This window comes from Lemur catta, chromosome 5 (genome assembly GCF_020740605.2).
Source record: "Lemur catta isolate mLemCat1 chromosome 5, mLemCat1.pri, whole genome shotgun sequence".
Lineage (NCBI taxonomy): Eukaryota > Metazoa > Chordata > Mammalia > Primates > Lemuridae > Lemur > Lemur catta.
In genome coordinates, this window is record NC_059132.1 from 38,071,622 (window position 1) to 38,087,146 (window position 15,525).

Consider the following 15,525-nt stretch of genomic DNA (forward strand, 5'->3'; position numbering starts at 1 on the left):
CTCAGCGTCGGGCGCGCTCAGCAGACGGCTCTGTTCCAAGCTGAGGAGCGCCAGCTGTCCCACAGGGCACTTGCTCAGAGACTTGCTGTGCTGGTCCAAGAGGGCGTTGTTACCATGCAGAACAGCTGAGGCAGAACTGTCTTCCACCCCCGGGTACCAGGGTCCCGGCAGGAAACAGTTCGACCCAAACAGCTCAGATGAAGGACACTCGTCAAGGGGGTTCGACGGAAGCAGCCGTGCAGGGCAGAGCGAGCGGAGAGCAGCGGGAGCTCCCTCTGGGCCTGGGGCCGAGGGGTAGAGCTGGGCGACGGTGGTGCTAGCAGGACCTGGGCAGGGTGGTCTCTACGCAGTCTGGTGAGGAAGCCGGTGGGGGGGGCAGTGTGGATGTACCCCGTGCTGTGTCCTCCTTCCTGTCTCCCAGGGGGGCCTGTGTGACATGGCCGCCAGGACGATTGCCTTACGCGGGTAGGGCTGGGCCCTTGGTGGCAGGATGGAGGAAGTGCCACCAGCTTCCAAGAAGCATCTGAGTGTCAACTAGCAGATACTAAAAGTGGGTCTGAGTGGGGAGTCTCTCCTACACATGTTGCTCCAGAAATGTGCTATGAGCAGCATTGCCTGTGACTCACAGCTTTCATCTTTAGACAGCATCTGGAAGGGTTTGTGCCCATGTGTCCCACCGGTCTGTGCTTTCCCTGGTGACCTGTCTGCAGAAATGACACCCTCCAAGGGAAGATCATCTGGGTTAGGTGGCATCCAAGCATCTGCTACAGACTGTGCCCTCCCGAGAGGCCAGGCGGAGGGCGTCACCTGCAGCGCCTCGGGCACGGTGCCCGCGGCTGGTGGCGAGGGCAGAGCTGGCAATGTGCAGAGAGGGAGGAGATGACTGAGCAGGGTAGCCCTGTCCTCAGAGACTGTTTGGTGGTGTTGGGGAGAGAGGGTGGTTACTCCTGAGTACTCCACAGCAGATGCTGAGCGTGGAAGCCCACCGCACAGGCAGGGAGGACCGCGGGTGCTCGGTGGAGAGTGCCCAGCGTGGGGAGAATGGATTTGGAAGAAGGGTCAGAGCATCTGGGTGTTGGCGGCCTGTGAGTAAAGACACAGACCAAGAGTGGGCCCGGGGAGGCTTGGAAACCGCCAAGGACCTGTCTGCGCAGGAACTGCAGGAGGCAAGAGGCTGGAAGCAGGAGATTAGATCCCAGGTGCCTGGTGAGCACAGAAGGGGAGGGCTGTCAGGAGGTGAGGCAGGAGCCACCCTGCACTGGGTGCCTCCAGGAACCTGTCCATAGAAAAGGCCACCCAATGGGGTGATGACGCCGAGGGCCGTCACCCCCACGTAGTATTATCCAGCCATGTTCTCCAGAAGCAGAAGCAGAAGCAGAGTTAGGGATGCAAGAGGCTTATTGAGAGGGTCACACCCATGACAAAAGGGGGAGGAAGCTGATGAGGTCAGGGACCCTCCAACCATACCTCGATCTCACCCCCTCTCCACCAGCCCCATGGGTGCTGCCCGGTGGGACTGCCCTTCCGAGGAGCCGGGGGGCAGACTTGGCCAGCCCTGAGCCCCTGCCTTGCCCGGGTGTGGCCGGGGGCCCCAGAGGAGCAGCTGGCAGGTGAGGCAGGCCCTGAACAGGCCGGAGCTCAGGGGCACCCACCATACTCTCGGGGGCCGAGCAGCCTAGCCACTCTCCAGGGCTTCTGGTGCTAAAGGGGTCCCTTGCAGAGATGACTGTCCCACAACAGGGCTGCCTGGGATGCTTCACATGACAGCGCTGATGCACAGCATGGAGCTGTGGGCTGTCGTCCTGGCGCCCCTGGTGGCTTGAAGGCTTCTCTGCCTCCTTCTCTCCTCCTTCCTCTTCCTCCATCTTTCTTCCCCCCACCTAGATTAGAGTGGGGTGCAGTGGGGAAGTGTGAAAGTGACACCAGGGGTTGGGGGATGCCATTGGTCCCTCCTCACAGTAACTGCAGCCTCAAGACCCTGCCCCAGTGCAGGAGATTTGGGGACCCATGAGTTATCGAGCATTTATAAAATCAATTTGTAATATACAATTGAAAGTTGATCTGTTTTTTTATTACCACCGAGAGCCAGCAATCCTAAAACATTTCAGTGATAAAATATTCCTTTCTCCCCCTGCAAATCTGTTGTTGTTCTAAGACTAAACAATCACTGCGTTTGCTGTAGAGTTTTAACACTGTGTAAGTAACCTTTAAGTTAACACGTTTTTATTACGTCTCCTTTCCTTAACAAAGTACTCTGTACAGGCATTACCATGGAGAACTTCCAGTTAACAAGGGGCTGTGAGCAGGACTGACTCACAAGGACACAGGCTCAGCCACAGTCTTTTTTTTTCCCAGTAACTTCAGAACAATTTGGGATCTGAGCTCCATGGGAGCAGTTGGGTCTCCAACACTGTCATATTTCATTGCTGAACTTAAAGAAGAGATTTGAAATAGCCTCCAAGAGTGCAGTCACTGCCATTCTGGCATGCCATGTGACCACTTGGGATGTTTACTTGTCTGCAGAATTCTTTTTTAATTTTGTTATTTTTTATTTCAGCATATTACGGGGGTACAAATGTTTAGGTTACATATATTGCCTTTGCCCCAACTGAGTCAGAGCTTCAAGCATGTCCATCCCGGGATGGTGGGCACCGCACCCATTAGGTGTGTATATACCCACTCCCCCCTCCTCCCCGATACTCGATGAATGTTACTACTATATGTACACATAAGTGTTGATCAATTGATACCAATTTGATGGTGAGTACATGTGGTACTTGTTTTTCCATTCTTGTGATACTTCACTTAGTCGAATGGGTTCCAGCTCTATCCAGGATAATATAAGAGGTGCTAGATAACCATTGTTTTTTGTGGTTGAGTAGAACTCCGTGGTATACATATACCACGTTTTATTAATCCACTCATGTATTGATGGGCACTTGGGTTGTTTCCACATCTTTGTGACTGTGAATTGTGCTGCTATAAAGATTCTAGTGAAGGTGTCTTTTTTATAGAATGTCTTCTGTTCTTTTGGGTAGATGCCCAGTGATGGGATTGCTGAATCAAATGGTAGTTCTACTTTTAGCTCTTTGAGGTATCTCCATATTGCTTTCCATAGAGGTTGTACCAACTTGCAATCCCACCAGCAGTGTATGAGTATCCCTATTTCTCCGCATCCAGGCCAACATTTATTGTTTTGGGACTTTTTGATAAAAGCCATTCTCACTGAAGTTAGGTGATATCTCATTGTGGTTTTGATTTCCATTGCCCTGATGATTAGAGATGTTGAGTATTTTTTCATGTTTATTGGCCATTAGTGTATCTTCTTTTGAAAAGTTTCAGTTCATGTCCTTTGCCCACTTTTGATAGGGTTGTTTGATTTTTTTCCTGATGATTTTCCTGAGTTCTATATAGATTCTAGTTATCAGCCTTTTATCAGATGTGTAGCATGCGAATATTTTCTCCCATTCTGTAGGTTGTCTGTTTGCTCTCGTGATAGTTTCCTTGGCTGTGCAGAAACTTTTTAATTTGATTAGGTCCCATTTATTTGTTATTGCTGTGATTGCCCTTGGGGTCTTCTTCATAAATTCTTTTCCTAGGCCAATGTCTATAAGAGTTTGCCCAGTATTTTTCTTCTAGAATTCTTGTAGTTTCATACCTTAGATTTAAGTCTGTCATCCACTGTAAGTTGATTTTTGTGAGAGGTGAAACATACAGATCCTGTTTCAGTCTTCTGCGTGTGGCTATCCAATTCTCCTAGCACCATTTATTGAATAAGGGTTCTTTTCCCCAGTGTATGTTTTTGTCTGCTTTGTCAAAGATTAGATGGGTATATGAGGATGGTTTTATATCTGGGTTCTCAGTTCTATTCCATTGGTCTATGTCTATGTTCTTGTGCCAGTACCATGCAGTTTTAGTTACTATAGCCTTGTCATATAGCTCAAAGTCTGGTAAATTGATGCCTCCCAATTGTTCTTTTTGCTTAAGATTGCTTTTGATATATGAGATCTTCTCTCGGTCTATATGAAGCATAGAATTATTATTTCTAGATCTGTGAAAAAAATGATGTTGGTATTTTAATAGGGATTACACTGAATCTGTAGATCACTTTGGGTAGTATAGACATTTTAACAATGTTGATTCTGCCGACCCATGAGCATGGTATGGTTTTCCACCTGTTTACGTCCTCTGCTATTTCCTTCCTCAGGGTTTTGTAGTTCTCCCTGTAGAAGTCTTTTACCTCCATAGTTAAATATATTCCTAGGTATTTTATTTTCTTTGTTGCTATTGTGAAGGGTATTGAGTCTTTGATTTCATTCTCAGTTTGACTGTTGTTCATGTATAGGAATGCTACTGATTTCTGTACATTGATTTTGTAACCTGAGACTTTGCTGAATTTGTTTATCAATGCCAGTAGTCTCATGACAGAATCTTTGGGGTTTTCTAGATATAAGATCACATCAGCAGCAGAGAGCCATAGTTTGACCTCTTCTGCCCCCATTTCAATGCCCTTGATTTCCTTCTCTTGTCTGATTGCTCTGGCTAGGACTTCCAGCACTATGTTGAATAGAAGAAGTGATAGAGGGCAACCTTGTCTGGTTAGAGTTCTAAATGGAAATGCTTTCAATTTTTCCCCATTCAGTATGGTGTTGGCTGTGTGTTTGTCATATATGGCTTGTATCATTTTTAGGTAAGTCCTGTCTATGCCTATTTTGTTAAACCTTCTTTTCATAAAAGGATGCTGAATTTTCTCAAATGCTTTTTCTGCATCTATTGAAAGGATCATAATGGTCTTTGCTTTTGCTTCTTTTTATGTAGTGAATTACATTTATAGATTTGCATATGTTGAACCATCCCTACATCTCTAGGATGAAGCCCACTTTGTTGTGGTGGATTATTTTTTTGATAATCACCTGAATTCGGTTTGCTAGGATTTTGTTGAGAATTTTTGCATCTATATTCATAAAAGATATTGCTCTGTAGTTTTCTTCCTTTCTTTCTTTTTTTTTTTTTTTGTTGCATCCTTTTGGTATAAGGATGATGTTGGCTTCATAAAACATGTTGGGGAGGATTCCTTCCTTCCCGATATTGTGGAATAAATACCAGTTCTTCTTTGTAGGTCTGATAAAATTCGGGTATGAAACCATCTGGTCTGGGACTTGTCTTTTTAGGAAACTTTTTTATTGCTGCTTCAATTTCAGTACTTGATATTAGTCTGTTCAGGAATTTGGTTTCTTCCCGATTGAGTCTAGGGAGGCTGTGTGTGTCTAAGAATTTGTCCATTTCCTCCACATTTTCAAGTTTATGTGCATAGAGGTTTTTATAGTATTCATAGATGATATTTTGTATTTCCATGGTATCAGTTGTAATTTTTCCTTTTTCATTCCTGATTGAGCTTATTAGAGTCCTTTTTTTTTTTGCTTCCCGTTAATGTAGCATGAGACATGTCAATTTTGTTTACTTTTTCAAAGAACCAACCTTTTGTTTTATTAACATTCCATATAGTTTTTTGTTACAGATTTCATTTAGGTCTGCTCTGATTTTTGTTATTTCTTTTCTTCTGGCAGATTTGGGGTCAGTTTGCTCATCCCTTTCCAGTTTTGAGACAATTCATTAGATTGTTTATTTGTGATCTTTCTGTCTTTTGGATGTAGGCATTTATGCATGTAAATTTTCCTCTCAGGACTGCTTTAGCTGTGTCCCACAGATTTTGATAACTTCTGTCTCCTTTATCCTTTAGTTCAAAGAATCTTTTGATTTCCATCTTTATTTTCTCCCTAATGCAATAATCATTCAGTAGAAGGTTGTTTATTTTCCATGACTTTGTGTAGAGATGAGAGTTTCTGTTGGAGTTGATTTCTAACTTTATTCCACTATGGTCTGAGAAAATGTATGGTATAATTTCTTTTTTTTTAAGTTTGTTGACACATGCTTTGTGGCCTAGGATATGGTCATTTTTAGAGAATTTCCTATGAGCTGATGAGAAAAACTTATATTCAATGGATTTTGGGTAGAATGTTCTGTAAATGTCAGTAAGGCCCATTTGTTCTAGAGTTCTGTTTAAGTCCATTGCTCTTTGTTTATTTTCTGTTTGTAAGATCTGTCCTGTTCTGTCAGAAGAGTGTTGAAGTCCCCAGCTATTATGGTGTTGTTTTATATCATTTTGTTTAGATCAAGTAGGATTTGCTTTATGAATCTGGGTGCACCTGAGTTAGGTGCATAAATATTTAGAATTATCATGTCTTCTTCTTGAATTGTACCCTTCACCATTATATAATGACCATCTTTGTCTTTCATTATTTTTGTTGATTTGAAGACTAAGTTATCTGAAATCAGAACTCCTGTGCCAGCTTTATTTTGGCTTCTGGTTGCATGAAATATTGTTTTACATCCCTTCACCTTGAGTCTGAATGCATCCTTGTGGGCTAGATGTGCTTCCTGAAGACAACAGATATACACAATGGCTTGTGTATATTTATCCATTTGGCCAGCCTATGAGACATTTTAGTCATTTTAGTGTTCTGAATTTCATTGAATTTGGATTTTCCTTCGCAGGTTACCTTTAGTGGGCAGTTCAACCCATTCACATGTATGGAAAGAATTGATAAGTGAAGCAGATTTCTGTTCATCCTGTTGAGTTGAACTTTGTTGCTTTGTTTTCTCTTTTGAGCCATTGTAGTATCTGGCCTTTGGCCTTTAGCCTTTGGTTGATTTTACAATGGTGAGTGTTTATTGTGCTGATCTGTGTAACACTGTCTGAGTACTTCCTGGAGGGCAGGTCTTGTCTTGGTGAATTCCCTCAGTCTTTGCTTGTCTGAGAAGGTCTTTGTTTTTCCTTTGTATAAGAAACTTAGTTTTTCAAGGTACAAGATTCTAGGCTGGGCATTATTCTCTGTTTGAGAAGAGTGAGAATGAGACCCCAGTCTCTTCTGGCTTTAAGGTCTCAGTTGAGAAGTCTGACATTATTCTGATGAGTTTTCCTTTGTAGGTTACCTGCTTCTTTTGCTTTACAGCTCATAGGAGGGCCTCTTTTGTGTTTATGTTGGCCAGTCTGATGACTATGTGTTGTGGTGTCTTCCTGTTGGCAATGAATTTCCCAGGAGTCCTTTTAGCGTCTTGTACCTGCATATCTAGATTTTTAGCAAGGTCAGGGAAATTTTTCTCCATTATATCGTCAAATACTTTTTCCAACTCTTGTGTATTTTCTTCTTCACCCTCAGGGATGCCTATGATTCTCACAATAGGCCTATTCACATAATCCCACATTTCTTGTAAGCTGTGCTCTTTTCTCTTATTTCTCTGCTCTATCTCTGCAACTGACTTATTTAATTGAAAGGTGTTATCTTCAATCCCTGAGATTCTTTCTTTTGTTTGATCTACCCTATTCTTGAGGCTTTCCACTGTGTTTTGTAATTCCTTGAATAAATTCTTCATTTCCAGAAGTTCTGTTTGATTTTTCTTTAATATTTCAGTTTCTTTTGTGAATTTTTCTTCCATGTCTTGGATTTTTTTGTGTGTGTGTGGTTTCTTTGTGTTGGGTATCCATTTTCTCTTGCATAGCATTGAGTTTTCTTACAATCCATGTTAGAAATCTTTTTCTGTCATTTTAGTGTTCTGAATTTGGTTCATATCCATTGCTAGAGAGCTGGTGTTGCCCTTTGGGGGTATGATTTCAGTTTTATTCTTCATACTTGTAGAGTTCTTTCTCTGATTCCTTCCCATCTGGAGCAGCTATTGCTTCTTACCTTTAGATTTTCATTTGCATAATGGCACACCCTGTTTAGACCCTGAGCCAGTAGGTGGTGTTTGTGGGTGAGATTCAGCCACACCCTGTATGAGGAGTCAGTAAATGCCATAAAAGGACATGAAATTGACCTGTCAGTAGGTGGCATTTGCTGGGAGGAGTAGGCTGCAGTATTGTTTCTGGGTCCTGTAACCAGCTCTTGTTCCTCTGGAGAGGGGCTCTAGTGCCTTAGGTGGTGGGTGGGGCCCTGGGACTTCCAGGTGTGTCCTTATTCTCCACCTCAGCGGGTGCAGGTGGGGAGTGAGGCTGGGCAGGGCTGGGTTGGGTGAGCCTGCCCTCAAGCACCACAAATACTGTTAGCAGGGGTCCAAGGTCTGTTCTCTGCTTCTGGGCAAAGCTGCCAGGGATGGGCTGGAAAGGCCCCAGTCAGCCAAAAAGTCTGTGTGTGGAGGTGGGGCTGTTTGAGTCCTGCAGTCTGCAGCAGGCCTCGCTCCTTTTCACTCTCCCCTATTCCTTGGTTTCTCCTGGGCCTCTGCTGGCCTGCAGGACCTCAAGGCAGTGGATCTCCCCTGACTGTGATGTGAGCTGGGAGGTTCCCTGCCCAGGATCACAGCCTGGGATAGGAGTGGGGCCCTCTGGTGGGAGGAGGGTTGCCCCTCTATCAAGCTGATCTGCCCCTGAAGGCACACACACCTTAGTAGGCTCATTCACAAATATCCCTTCTGTACCCCCGGGAAATGCAATCAAGACCTGAGTGTAAGGCATCTGGCCTGCAGGCCTGTCCCCGGGCCCCAGAGATCAATCCCTGACCCTGCCTGGGAGAAGAATGCTGGTCTCAAGTCACCCATGGGGTGCCCAAGCTGGATGAATGTCTCTCTGCCTTGGGATTTGCCCCACTCTGCTGGAGTCACCAGGCAAGCAGCACCTGGGAGGGCCAGTGGGTAGGAAGCTCGCAGCCCGAGTACCCCTCAGTCTGCTGCAGGGCCCCCAAAGGAAAGGTCCCGTTCCCTGCAGATGCCTCTGGGTGGTGGCTACATTGTCTTTCTCGGCAGCCACTGGTCGGGGAGGGGAAGGGAAGAACGAAGCAATATGGCACGTGCGCTCAGCTCAGGTCTGCGGCTGGCAGGTGCCCCAAGGGAGCTGGGAGCCCAGTGCTCTGTCCACAACAGCCTCAAGGTTCACTGGTGGCAGCCATCTCTGGGCTGGTGTTGGCAGGTCTCTCCAGCAGCTTGGGAGCCCACCAGCAATCCAAGATGCAAGGGACGGAAAATTTAACAGCTATACCTACCCTCGTTGCTGATCTCCAACCCACTCAGGGTTTAGACCCTGCCCAATGCCTTTCTCCTTCCAGTTTTGCTTCACAACTTCTTCCCATGGAGTCTCCTGTAGTTTCAGGCACCTTTCCTTCCGACCCTCATCCTATCTATGTTTGCCTGCCCTTTTTTTCTCTTTCATCTAAAATCTATCTTTCTTGCAGAGACACTCTGGTTGGCAGTTTTTCTTGTCCACCATCTTCTATGAAATTTGTCTCCAAACTTTCTTGACTGCAGTAGTATTTGAAAGCCATGAGAATAGATCCCAAAAACTCACAGGCATGCTACGATGGAATGTGCTGTAAGTGGGACTTCTATGAATCTCTCCCAGTCTCTTCCTTTCACTCAATAGTTTCTCCTAACTATTTGTATAAACTTTGCTTAATGTGAAAGAAACTTTTCAAAATTAAAATAAAGAAAAAGTGTTCCGTGGTTGGTCAATGAAGACAGAGTGCTAAACCTGACATAAAAGGAAGTTCAGTCTTGACAAAATCATTGACAAATTTGCAGAAGGTAGGGCTCAAAAACAGAAATTGTAATTATTCATCAGTAGGACAGGTTAACTTTTTCCCCATTTTTCAAAATATGCATTATTGTAGTTAACAAATCTTACTACATGACTTTTCCCTTTTTACTATAATATTTATTTTATTTTTGTTCTTTTTCTCTAACATGATAATAAATATAAAATTCAATGAAAGAAAACTTCTCCTGCATACATTTCTTTTCTATCCCTTCTTATTTATTTCAGTCCATGATCAATAATCATTGTCACATAGAAGGGTGTCAAATACCCTTGATATGCCTGTGTGTTCACCGGCTCCTGCACAAAAATAATACATGTTGTATGTGCTTTACTTTCCTCTTTCTATATCAGCTCCCTTTGTCTTAAGAAATATTGGCTGCCCATATGATTTGTGGCTTTGCAGGTCTCCTGTCTCCCTATTCTATTAATAATTTGGTTTTGTCAGATTTCCCTAACACCTGAGACTTGGCCAACTGGTTCCATTTCATTTTTCGTACAGAAACAGAAGTGAAAAGATCATGAAAATTCTCTAAATTTTCACATGTTCCTTTCATTTTTTCTGGTCCTTTCTTCAAAGGTAATTGATGACGACTTTGGTTGTTGTCGAGGACCCTGGATGGGAAGGCTGCTTGGTTTCCCTGTGCTGTGTTCCCCTGTGGATGTCCCTTCCTCTGAGGGACTCAGCATGTCAACATGGGATGGTCCACCTTGCACAGGAGGTCAGTGGAGGCTGCAGCTGCCCCTTTTTCTGTCAAAGAATTCCCTCTAAGGTGTCTTTAAATCACCATCTCCCCAGTGAATTTCAGAGTCAAATTTATAACCTACGTAGACACACTTATTAAGACTACCTCTACTGCAAAAAAAAAAACCAAAAATCACAGGACACCTCTTTTGGATGATGTGCCCCAATTTAAATGTTTGTGAATTTTTGAGGACACCCAAGCATAAAGCATCCTCCTGTGCCCCGCGTAGCCCTGCGTGTTTCTCTAAGGTAGGGCCGTGGCCTTCCTGTTTCTCAAGGGCAGGGCTGACTCTCACCCGCCCTTAGCGGGGACTGCAACATGGCAGGTGCTTGGTCGTGGTCATGCCGTGGACTCTGTCGGGTCACGGATCCCAGGGGTGTCTCTGCTCCTTCCTCCCCTCGCGCTCTGCCGTGGCCTCCCTGCAGCCTTGCTTCACTCAGGTAGCTGCTGCGGCCCCATGGGCCCGCGAGGACGGCTGCGGGACCCCAGCTCTTCCCTCAGAACCTCGGGTGCGACACCTGTGCCTCCACTCTCAGGACTTCACTCCTGTGTCCACAGAAGTGCACGCTCTTGGGGCCACCTGTGCATTATCCGGTAACCCGTGTGCTCGCTGAGGGCCCAGCTGAGGGTTTTGCCTGGGAGCAAGACCCTGTCTAGGCACAGAGTCCTTCCTAGGTGACCAATTTTTAGAGATGTGCCAGGATCTTCTTTGCCCTCCGCATGACGTGCACATGAGAAATGGTAGGACTCTGAACACACCGTGGCACGGGCAGGGCCTGGTGTAGCCTGTCTGCAGCTTCTTGAACTTCTCCACATGCCCACATCATTTGTTTCTGAGCCTTTCTTTTAAAAAATGTTTTGGAAACCAAATCTTAGCCTCTTATGCTTTCTTTTTATCAAGGGAGGAAGTAGCACCCTAACTTTGCTTTATTTTGCTTTCTTAAGCCAAAAACAAGATAAAAAATTCATGCTGAAATGTTCATTTCCTTTTTCTGTATTTAAATCAGTCAATCCAAATTGTTGGTGGCCCCCACTCTGCGCCCAGCCATGTGCGGGACCCTCACTCAGCGGATCCCTGTGCCCCCCTGGGAGGGTGTGGGCCGGCCTGGCTGCAGAAGGATGGCCACTCCCGGCTCCTCTGTGACCCGCTGCTGCCACCCGGCCAGAGCCCTCCGCTTCACCTGCTGTCTTCTGGTTTGGACTTTTAAACTATTACCTATTTATTTCTCAGCATAACATTGACCTTATTCTTATCACCTTTCACTCAAATCCATGCACTTACTGTCTGATACCTTTGCTCTATTTCCTGGACTTTTTCATTCACTGCCTTTCTGATAATTTACACTCATTTCTTGGAAGACTGTGATGCTGACTGTTTGCTGTGAAGCTAGCTCTGAACAAAGTTCACTGCATCAGTTGAAATGGTCGTTTGGAGCAACTTTTCTTTTAGAGATACACAGCTTTTGATATGACACCACGTAATTTATGCAGGAAAATTGCCTTCCTCACAGGTATGCCTTGAGGACTTTGAATCTGAAATTATCTTTGAGGCTCTCACTAGCTGTGAGTGGGTCATGCTGGGACCCCACTGACGAAGTCTGGCAGAAGCCTGCGGCGGCAGCTCTATCAGGAGGGGCAGCAGGTGGCCACCGGTCTGTCTGGGAGGGACCTGGCTGGAAGAGTCAGAGACAAAACCAAGAAAGACAAAGGTGCTGAAAAGCAGCAAGAGGCCCCTCGGAATCTGTGTGGGAGAGTGGATGAGGCCCGTGTCCCAGCACGGAGCAAACGGGGGGACTTAGGGGGTGAGGACAACTGCCCGGTGCAGGTGCCCCGGCAGAAGGATGCTCCTAGGATTGCTCCTGGGTGGACCAGAGCCACGGCTTCACCCGCAGTGGAACGGGACAGGGGTGGAGTTATGTGCTGTAAGAAATACAATTCTGAACCAATAACAGCCATTCTAACACAAAATCATCCAACATAAGTGAATGTACTTTTAAGGCCATGTAGTCAATATCTTCCTGACCCAGAGGTAAGAATTGTTTTGCCCCAAAACTTTTGGAAAAAAAAACAAAGTTCTCAAGTCCATGGAAGAAAATAGACTTAAAAAAAAAAGTCTTAGGAAAAGAAGCAATAGGACAATTAAAAAGTAGTTAGGACAATCAACATTTGAAAGAGCCATGATGAGGTAGAGTGGCGAATGTCCCTCTGACTTTCTTGGTGGATGGGCCCAGTCACATGCGGAACCAGCACCCCACTCCCCCCTCAGTTTCTATACGTTTGTTCGTTTGTTAATTTGTTTGTTTGTCACTCTACTGCATGGGCTAGAGTGCAGTGGTGTCATCAGGTTTCTATAAGTTTGAAACTCAAAAGTTAGAAAGCAGAAAACCATGATGCTCTTTGGAAGGAAAAGACAACTTGACATTTTGGAAATCAGCCTGACGTGCATCACCTGGTGGCACAGGTCTGACTTTGACCCAGACGTACACATTTTGACCTGATAATGGTGCTCGTCAACTGTCCGTATGTGGAAAGAAAACTCCAAATGACGTCTGAAGCTTATATTTATTTACTTGGCAAAAGGAAGCAGGCAAGATTTAAGGGTTAAAAAAAAAAAAATCTTTGGATCGTCTCTAGTGATGTCACCTTTTTCTTATTTGATATTTTATGAGATCCTTGTTTTGAAAGTGTGTCTGTTGCCCAAATCCCACTCGGTGAGATACCACTGTAAGACCGCAGTGTGTGTTTCATGGAACACTCGAGGGGCAAACTCTGCTGTCCTGCACATCTTTTGGTGCCTGTTGACCAGAAGAAACCAAGGAGAATGTTCTACATGATGTTTTCTAGGAACATGTGGGACTTAATCAGGTTGATCAGTGCCCTTCCTAACCTCCCCTTCCAGTTTGCAAGTGGGGCAGAATCAGAATTATTTATTACCTCAGTGGCTTTTCTCCGCGGCATCACCAGGCACTGTTGGGCTCACGCCTCCCTGCTGCTTTCCTGCCCAGGTCCGGTGTGACTTCTCAGTGCTCAGCGTGACACACCTTGGGACAGGGCAGGACTTCGCAGAATCTCAATGCTCTGTAGCGTATCAGATGGAGAGTTGTTCAAAGAAGAAAGTGCCTTTCTTTGCGTGGCCGTTGGGGGAATTAGAATGGTTAAAGTGATCTCTGCTCTTCGCTGTCCCCCGTTTCCAGCTAAAGGGAGGAGATGAATTTGCTGCTGTCACCTTTCTTTACCAAAACTTGACCACATTGAGGTTTGGGGTTAATTTACACAACAGCCCCAATTTCTAACCCATTTTTACTTTGCTTAGCTCCATCAAGCTGAAGATTCTAGAAATGTCAAGTGTTGCCTCACACTGGGCTGTGTGTTCAGCCAAGTTAGTGTTTATGACGTGACCAGGAAAAGCCCCTCCAGCGGTAGAAAAACACCCCTCCCCAACACCCACAGACAGGTCATGACCCCCTGAAAATCACTAGGTCTCTAACATAAAAGAGTGAATATTTTTTACAGTAAATCAGAAGCAGCTGATTCTCCAAGAACACATATGCTGCCCCACCTATACTAAGAGAGTCCCCAGAATGTTTTTGAACAGCCACAGCAGCTGCCGTGTAATGCAAACCAAGAGAGAGACAGAGACTTTTTTTTTTTTTTTTTTTTTTTTTTGCTATGGTAGCGTTTTAAGTGGGCAATGGGGAATTCTGGGTGGTTTCAAGCCTTTTTCTCTTTATAGAGCATGTCACACTGGGCATGTTTTATCACTGACATGAATTATTTTATATCTGCCTTACCAGACATGCTGGTGCCAACCCCGGCTGCCTCCCTGGCCATGTTGCGCATGGGAGCTCATGCGTGCACGTTATTTTCCACGGAAGGATACATACCAGAACTAATTAAACAGCCCGTTGGGTTGTATCAGGTGCTAACAGACATTGCAGCTGTCTGACCAGCAAAAATATCGTGGGCTGCCATAACGGTCACTTGGGTGAGTAAATGGGGGGGTCTATCTCTGTCTTGAGGAGGTCATTTCCCATAGTTGAGGAAACCACTGGCATTGTTTTTATCTACTGTTTTGGTTCTCTTCTTCCACAATACATTGTCCCCTCCTAATTTTTTCAATTTTTAAAAACAGCGTTATTGAGGTAAAATTTACCTACCATAAAATTCACCCATCTAAAGTGTACGATTCAATGATTTTTCAGTAAGTCTACTGAGTTGTGCAGCTGTCACCATAATCTGGTTTTAGGACATTTTCATCACCCCAGTGCGATCCCTCTGCCCCATTTGCAGTTAATCCCTGTTCCCAACCCAGCATTGACAATGTCTTTTTTGTCTCCATCAGTTTGCCTTTTTAGGACATTCTGTACGCACGGAATCATACAGTATGCAGCCTTTCCTGCCTGGCTCCCTCACCTCACATGGAGTGTTCGAGATTCAGCCACGCTGCAGTATGTGTCGGTGTTTCCTTTTCACCGAACAGTCTGGTTTGTTATCTGTTGGAGTTAAGGGCTGGTCACCAGTGGGTTGGACGAGTGGTTCTCTACTGGGGCCAGGTGTACTCCTCTTGGACATGTGGCAGTGTCTGGAGGGACTTGGTTGTCACACCTGGGGTGGGGCTGCCCCTGGCGTGGAACAGAGTGAGGCCGGGAAGCTACCGGACTACCTGCCACACACAGGATGGCCCAGGGCCAGGGACGGCCTGGCCCAAATGTCAGCAGCGCCAAGGTCGAGAGTCTGTGTTAACTTTACTGAGTTCTCACTTATCCCCAGGGGCGCCTGTTTAAAACCAAGTGGCACAAGATGTAAACCTTCGCTTTGAATGTACTGCATGTCATTGCATTGGAGTTTCGTCTAAATTTTATGTATATTTAAAATACAAACTCTTTTGTGGCATCAATTATTTTTTTTTACCATTTCAGTAAAGTTTGTAATCTCCTAACATATTATTCAGTAGTATGCACTGTCCACACGAGAAAGATGAGGAGAGAAAAAAGCACAGCTGTTGTCTCCTGGTTGAGATCCCAACCAAGCTGGTTTTAGCAAAAGGCAAACAGCAGGTGCTGCTGGCCGGTGCGGGCCGAGACCCCAGCCCGCTGCGGGGGAGTCGGGAGGCCGACAGCAAAGCGTTTAGTGACACATCTCAGTCTGCTGGGCAACAAGCTGCACCATCACTTCTGTGGGGAGGACCACGTTCCACAC

General features: G+C 45.5%; 1 long non-coding RNA gene across 1 annotated transcript; it reads left to right on the forward strand.

Annotated features, from left to right (window-relative positions):
* Positions 1-14,156: 14,156 nt before the first annotated feature.
* On the forward strand, positions 14,157-15,217 carry LOC123638159. Its single transcript, XR_006735213.1, has 2 exons — positions 14,157-14,311; positions 14,669-15,217. It is a non-coding gene; the product is annotated as an uncharacterized LOC123638159 (long non-coding RNA).
* The last annotated feature ends 308 nt before the right edge of the window (positions 15,218-15,525 follow it).